This window comes from Heliangelus exortis, chromosome 7 (assembly GCF_036169615.1).
Source record: "Heliangelus exortis chromosome 7, bHelExo1.hap1, whole genome shotgun sequence".
Classification (NCBI taxonomy): Eukaryota; Metazoa; Chordata; class Aves; order Apodiformes; family Trochilidae; genus Heliangelus; species Heliangelus exortis.
The window spans coordinates 12,123,953-12,129,952 of NC_092428.1; the positions used below are offsets into that span (position 1 = coordinate 12,123,953).

At 43.4% G+C, this 6,000-nt stretch overlaps 1 protein-coding gene across 1 annotated transcript in view; it reads left to right on the forward strand.

Moving 5' to 3' along the window:
- The window catches only part of RNLS (renalase, FAD dependent amine oxidase), a 78,328-nt gene extending 73,307 nt beyond the window's left edge, over positions 1 to 5,021 (forward strand). Inside the window, exon 8 of the mRNA XM_071748898.1 lies at positions 4,232 to 5,021. The gene's annotated coding sequence lies outside the window, so the exon portion shown is untranslated. The remainder of the gene's footprint in view (positions 1 to 4,231) is intronic.
- The last annotated feature ends 979 nt before the right edge of the window (positions 5,022 to 6,000 follow it).

Below are 6,000 nucleotides of genomic sequence, written 5' to 3' on the forward strand. Positions count from 1 at the left end.
CCTAAAGCCCTGAGGCACCAAGAAATATGAACTGCCATGGTCCTAGCTTGTTCCCCAGCCTCTGATCACTAATTCCCCCAGTTTTGCTCCCAAACTGGGGACCAGAATCCCTCTCACCCACTGGAATCCCAGAGAGTGGAGGGGATTTGGGGGGGAATTGGTGGAAACCCCCATGCAAGGCTGTCTGGGAAGCCACTTGTCATTCCAGTGTAAGATCCATTGGGATGTTCTCTCTGAAAATTGTTTCAGGTTCCTCAGATTGTATTTTTTAATTAATTTTTTTCATGGAAAAAGGTTCCACCAGAAAATTTCTGACTGGTCTAAACACCACCTGAAACCAAACTGAAGTAACAGTTTATCTGCTTGATCCAAAGGGAGAAAAGCAACCAGGACATCCAGCCCTGCCCTGTGAATTGTACCTTCTGGTGTGAACTGACTCTGGAAAGAATTTTTTGGGGTATATCTTTCTATGACATCCACTTAGTTATTTGAGGTTCTCCTTTCTCACCATCCATGACACTTCTGCAAATTCTTCCAACTTGATCCAGGGTTTGTATTGGACCAAAATGCTTTTTTGCTTGTCAGAAATAGTCTCTTGCAGCCTGAAAATGCAACTGAAAAAAATACATGGGATAATAAAATAACCTCAAGGGAGCATCAACACAGAAAGAGGTGCATGTGCATCTGAGCAATGAATCAGCCTTGATGGTGACCCTTTAAAGTCAGTATTGATTATACCATCTCAAAAAGGAGAAGAGCAGAGGGGGCTTGCTTTTCCAATGCCACAAGAGGAAATCAATGGCTTTGATTCAACCAAAATGAGGGCTTTCTTCAGAGAGCTCACAGAGACCACAGGATATCTCTGATCATATGTGGGGCACAGCCCTTGAAAGCCACAACCCAGGCAGGTGGTTTAGTAAACTGTGGAGCATCCTTCATTCCAGCCAAGGGAGGGGTGGCTCTCACAGGAGGTGACAAGCAGGAGGACCTAGCACTGCTGTTCACTGAAGATCTTCCAACCAGTAATCTGTGTAACATCCACTGGGACAAAGTGCTTTTGGAGAGGCCACTTGGAGGCTGAAGCAAGGATTCAACTTCTTGTTCATCTCACTCCAGTTTGCAACCTTTCAGGACCATTTAGAGGATGAGGGCTCATAGGGACTGGGCTCTCCTTAGGCTGTGTCAGCAGATGAGCTCTGAGCTTCCAGACTTCCCCTCCTGCAAAGCTTTTTTCTCATTTCAGCATTAGAAGTGGCTGTTTGTTGCAGGAGAACTGTGAAGTATTGCAAACACTGATGTCTTGGGATGGCTGAAAATTAAAAAAGTCCCACAGCCCTGACTCAAACTGTAAACTGGAAAGTGCTGCCTGAGATCAAAAACTCCACCACCACAGCTGGCCAGCACAAGGCTTGCTCAGTGCTTTAACAAGTGCTTTCTACTTCATGGTTCTTGAACACAGAGTGTTAAAATAGAGGAAATATTATAAGAATCAGTATGTCAAACCTCCCTGTTCAAGCCAAACGAATCACGAAATTCTTACTTTCCTTTCTTTTAAGCTGCTCTAAAAAAAGAACAGGGGCAGATCAAACTTGATTCTGAACTTCAGGGTTTTGTAACAATGTGCTCATCTGCTTTATTGCTTGGTTGCTGATCTCATCTTACACAATTACATGAAGAGAAAATGGTTAAGCTAACATGTTTGGGTTTTTAACATGTTTTTTAAACACAGTTTTGCCAAGCCTTCATTAGTATTAGCCATGAGCACAGCAGTATATTTAAAAGAAGGAGTTGTGCAAAACTGGAATGAAACTTCCATCAAGCCGGGAAAGAAAAGAGCTCCAAAGTCTTGGTTTTATGTCACCTGCTCAGGACCTCTTGTGAGTTCAAAGGGGGAAAATCTGCAAGATACTTCAAGAGCATTACAGACTTTCAGTTTGTTAGCATGGGGCTGTGAGTAGTTCTGAAACCCTCACTTCTGAGGTGGAGCCAAATGGCAGCAACTGAATCACCCAGAAGGCTGAGACCCTTTTCTGCTGGCAAAGAAAGCTTTGAGTGTTTTGCAAATTGCACAACTTGCTTTGCTTATTCAACATTTTTGTGCAGGCCTTTTTTATCTTGTCAGTATTGCTTACCAGTTCAGTAAATGAATTGGTAAATTGTGAGATATTCTGTAGTTCTTTTACTTAAAACATAAGAACATGAAACAATGTGTTTTTTCACTTTCACATGAGTTTGAGGTTTTAATTTTTCCATCCTTCAATCTCTGGACTCTGGCCTTCATCATGAAATGTTTAGCCTGAATCAGGATGTAAATCAAAACTCACTCATGCACGATGCCTTGTTCATTACATCTGTCTCTGCAAGGGAACATCACTTTGATTTCCTGTGTCAGAAGAACATGAAAATGGCTGTACTGGAGCAAATCCACTAAGTCCAAGATCCTGTCTTGGACTCTGGCCAAAAGCCTGGGGAAGGGCATATGGAAAAGAAAAATTTCACTTGGGTGTTTTCACATTTTCTGGTACGTAGCTGCCCAGGGGTTTTATGAAATAAATAATTTTGGAAGCTATCGATATCTTATCAATATTCCTCATGCATCACTCCTTTAAACTCAAAAAAACCCTCCTCATATCCCTTAAACCATGAACCAGGGTATCCTGAGGGGAAACATTTGTCCTGAGAGCAACACACTCCTCTTGGCCAACCTGAACCTGCCTCCAGCTGATGGAACCACAGAATGATTTGGGTTGGAAGGGACTTAAAGACCATCTAGTTCCATGCTGCAGCTTGTGCTGATGTCTCTGGGATTCCAGATGTGCCCATCTAAGCACAGTCTGGCCTTATATACTAAATCTCTCTAGAAATACCTACATTCTCACTGAGTTATGTCCTCACAGACACCGGGGGCTCCTGGTGTCCCCAGGCACTTCATGGTCTTTTTACACCTGGGGGTGGAAATCGCGGTGGGGGACAACTCCAGATGTCTTTTGAAGATTTCTAAAGTCCTGAGGAATGAGCCAAAAATCTGCAGTCACAAGAAAAAAATTTAGTTTGCTTTTTTGCAGAGGCAGCAACCCAGGGCTTTTTCCTCTTTAATGTGCTAAAATGCAAATAAGGTGAATACCCTCATTTGTGTAGCATTCCTTCTATTTTACATCAGGGCATTTGGTCTCTGTCCCTCAGACATTTAGAAAATTGTTAAGACTAAAATAACTGAGGCAGCATCAATCTGGGGAGGTTAATCCAGTATTATATAGCTGGCAAGCTGAAGAGGATATACCCTCATTCCTAATATTGGACAGTGAGACATTTGTAGCAATGTCTCTGGGTCCTGACGTCTCCAGGAGCTTTGTCATGGACTCACAGGATTCCAGTTTGAGTTGGAAGGCACATTAAAGATCATCTAGTTCCAAGCCCTTTCCATGGGCAGGGACACCTCCCTCTAGATCAGGTTGCTCAAAGCCCCATTCAGCCTGGCCTTGAACACTTCCAGGGATGAGGCAGCCACAGCTTCCCTCAGACACCCAGGACAGTGTCTCACCACCCTCACAGTGAAAATTTCTTCCTAACATTTCATCTCAATCTCCTCTCCTTCAGTTTGAAACTGTTCCCCCTCATCCCATCACTCCATGCCCTTGTAATTAGTCCCTCCCCAACTTTCCTGTAGCAACTTCAGGTACTGGAAGGTGCTCTAAGGTCTCCAGGCTGAAAAACCACAACTTTCCCAGCCTGTCTCCATAGCAGAGATGCTCCAGCCCTATGGGCATCTTCGTGGCCTCCTCTGGACTCACTCCAACAGCTGTGCCCTTTCTGTGTTGGGGACTCCAAAACTTTGGATGGCTGCCATTCATGTGTGCCAGTCCTGGAAATGCTCTTCTCTTTTGTGGGGTTTCCATCCATTTTGCAACATCCTCTTTCCCCACCCATAAGGTCCTGCCTCCAGTCCCACCTGCCCCTGCCTTGGGGGCTTGGACAGCTGGAGGAAGAGGAAGGGTTCAGCCCCACTGCCCTAACTTCAAAGGGGCCATTACAGAGCTTTCCTAATTAACCTTACACCCTGTTTTGAAAAATGCAAAATGATGTGAAAATGCCAAGGCTGTTCCCATCACGGGACATCTGGTTTGCATAAGGTATTGTTGCTTTTTCACATCTGGACATATGGGTTGTGTTAAATGTTTTGGCATGTGGCAAGAAGTGGACTGAAGTTCTTTTCTACTGTCTCCTTCTGCAGGTGCTGACACTGAGAGTAATTTCCATGGGTCTGCTGTCTTGGATGGGGATTAGTCACAGGTTTAACAGGGGAAGCTGGAGATCTTGGACCAGTGCATTTCGTGTGAAATTCATGTGAATTTTGCACTCCCTGACTGCCACGGGAGCACGAGTCCCAGGGACCACTGGCTTGCCTGGGAATTCAGCCACGGGGATGTGGTGAAGGGAGGGATGCATCTGAGTGGACACAAGGTTGCAGCAGGACCTGATTCTTCTTGAGCCTCTGGATTGGGCCTCCTCATCAAGACAATTTCATAACTTTTTCCCAAATACTGTGACTTACCCTGATGCTTATACTATCTATAGCTGAGCTCTAATTCAATGATAACCACAGATTTCTATAGTGGACACCACACTGTGAAATGACTTGTTGTGGAGAGTCCATACTCTGTAACATTAGCCTAAATGAACCTTCAATGTTATATATATATGCTTATATATATATATATATATATGTACACAGATATAGAGATGCATATATTTTTTTAAGTTGCAGAACTAGTTTTATCCACCCAGAAATTCTGATCTTGAAGCAAATATGGACTGAGATGAGAATTTACTATATACTTCCTTACCAGGTCTGCATTGGAAGATACACAATACCCTGCCCATCCTGTAAAGTAATTCCTTCTTCTACATCTCATATCAGAACAACTCAAGCACAATCAAACCACACCTAAAGGTATAGAAGCTTCATGCAGGTACTAATGCCGAGTAAAATAAATTTAGAAAATGCAAAACACATACAAGAACATGTATGCATTTCTTTTTTTCTTTTTTTTTTTTTTTTTTTAATTTTAAAAGGTAATTGAATTCACATTTTAAAAAGGAAAGAAAAAGGGCTTTGTCTTCTTATTTGCCTTTGGATTTTCGAGGCTTTATGGTTTGACCTGATCCAAGTCTGTTGCAGCCAGCAGGAAGAGATACTCCACAAGCATAATCCAAAAGCCTTTTATCCTTTAATAATTCTGCCACCTTATCAAACAACAAAGGGTTTGTAAGTTGCTATTTAGAAGGAAGATGTTTCCAAGATGTGTGAAGGTGGGAAGGATCAAGGGCAATTTATTGTTCCTGTATTTCCCAACAGCTGTTGATTCTCTTGTCTTCTGCTGGTTCAAATTCTGTTATTTTTTGCTAAAATAACCCCAAAACACCCACGGAAAAACCAAAACCCCAAAAATCTTTCCATATCTCTGTGATCCAACCCCTTAGCTGGTCACATTGTCCTTAAGCACTGCAGTACCCCCCAGCCTGGCTGTGTCAATGGGCAGGTGGACATTCCTGCCCAGGAGGTAGGAGCTGACCCCTGTCCCCATAGAGCTCACAAAAAGCCAACACTGCTGTGCCTAAGGATGAGGGAAGAACAACACAAGGACTGGAAAACTCCTTCCCTATCTTGGGGCAACTCTGTCCTCTGCCATCTTTCACCTGGACTGGTTTTCACACAGGTCTCTAGACAGAAGCTGCAGTCCAAGTCCTCACTGCAAGGTAGTTTGTTCCCCAATCTGCTGTCCTTCTGCTTCTCTCAAAGAAAGTTTCTAGGAGAATTGCAAAGGGGTGTAAATAAAGTGAAAGTTATCTTTGAAGAAGTGTGCAGAAGAACAAATTGTAGTGAAATGAGGCAACCAGGTGCCACTAATTGCCAGGCACAGGTGGGCTTAACACAAGCTCATGCCCACTACTTGGCAATTAGTGGCACCTGGTTGCCTCATTTCACTACAACAAATAATC